Below are 1,808 nucleotides of genomic sequence, written 5' to 3'. Positions count from 1 at the left end.
GGGCCAGACACTGTGGCTCATGCCTGTAATCTCAGCACTTTGGGAGGCCGAGGTGGGTGGATCACCTGAGGTCAGGAGTTTGAGACCAGCCTGGCCAACACGGTGAAACCCCATCTCTACTAAAAATACAAAAATTAGCCGGGTGTGGTGGTACATGCCTACAGTCCCAGCTACTGGGGAGGCTGAGGCAGAGGAGTCGCTTGAACCCGGGAGGCAGAGGTTGCAGTGAGCTGAGATTTTGCCGCTGTACTCCATCCTGGGTGACAGAGACAGACTCCATCTCAAAAACAAAGAACAAAAAGCAAAAAACCAAAAAACCGTGATGCCATCATTGAAACCAGGCTTCTCCTCCTGCATAGCTTGTCCCCAGGCGTGCTCTTCATTTGGGTGTCCTTTGGGTTGTCGCTGACGGTGTGACACAGGCCCCTTGCTTGTCCTCTGTGATGGGCAGCCCAGTGCTCTTGGGGTGGCAGGGTCAACAGTGTGCAATTTTGCTCCATTGATATATTGCACTGTGGTGAAGTCAGGGCCTTCAGTGCACCTTCCTGCCTACATCTTTGGAAGAGGGTCCCTTTACAATTGAGGAAGGTTCTAACTTCCCACCCCTACCGATCCTTCCATGTTGGGTGGGAACCACCCATAGCTGAGTGGAAAACTGGCTTGGAGAACTAATGCTTTGCAGGGGTCACAAACAGGCCTGCTCCAGCTGATTGTCCACCCGCTTCCCTGCAGGAGGCATTTAGTATTTGGTTTGGTGGCTGTTGTGTATTAAAGAAGGGTGGCTGAGCGTAATCCCAACACTTTGGGAGGCCAAGGCAGGAGGATCACTTGAGTCCAGGAGCTCGAGGTTGCCGTGAGCTGTGATCATGCCATTGTACTCCAGCCTGGGTGACAGAGTGAGACCCTGTCTCTAAAAAATTAGATAAAAATGCCTTGGGACAGGTGCGGGGTGTGCCAAGGGCCCTGCCTGGGCGTATCTCACCCTCTCCTCCAGTTCTGGGCTGGCTGTTCTGCCAGGTCCTGTGGGCTTTTCTTTTTTTCTCTCTTTCTTTCTATTTTTTTGGGGGGATGGAGTCTCGCTCTGTCGCCCAGGCTGGAGGGCAGTAGCATGATATCGGCTCACCGCAAGCTCCACCTCCCAGGTTCAAGCCATTCTCCTGCCTCACCCTCCTGAGTAGCTGGGATTACAGGTATGCACCACCATGCCTGGGTAATTTTTGTATTTTTAGTAGAGACAAGTTTTCGCCATGTTTGCCAGGCTGGGCTTGAACTCCTGACCTCAGGTGATCGGTCCAGTTTGCAACTTCTGCTTCAAAGCACGTCAAAAGTAAGAAAAATACAGATAAGATTTGTTTACACGGACACAGTTCTAGGTGTGCATGTGAGGCTTGGCCCCAGGAATGCTCATTTGGGTGTCTTCTGGGTTGTTACTGATAGATAGTGTGACATAGGCCCCTTGGGTACGATCCAGCAGTCAGTTCAGGGCTCTTGGGGTAGCCAGCGTCAAAGCTGCTCAGGGCACCGCGTCCCCCAGCTTGAGTCCTGACCCTATAGATGCCTTGTTCCTCTAGGCCTGCCTTGAAGGTGGGAAATTTTTTCCAGGAGTGGCTGGAATTTGATCTGATACCATGATTGACCATGTGAACTTGATTAGCCTGAATGGGCATCTCTTGGGTATCAGGCTAACGAATACAACTTTTTTTTTTTTTTTTTTGATGGAGTCTCACTCTGTTGCCCAGCCTGGAGTGCAGTGGCATGATCTCAGCTCACTGCAACCTCCGCCTCCTGGGTTCAAGCAATTCTCCTGT

This window comes from Mandrillus leucophaeus, unplaced genomic scaffold, assembly GCF_000951045.1.
Source record: "Mandrillus leucophaeus isolate KB7577 unplaced genomic scaffold, Mleu.le_1.0 Scaffold34, whole genome shotgun sequence".
Classification (NCBI taxonomy): Eukaryota; Metazoa; Chordata; class Mammalia; order Primates; family Cercopithecidae; genus Mandrillus; species Mandrillus leucophaeus.
Note: the sequence above shows the minus strand (reverse complement) of the source record.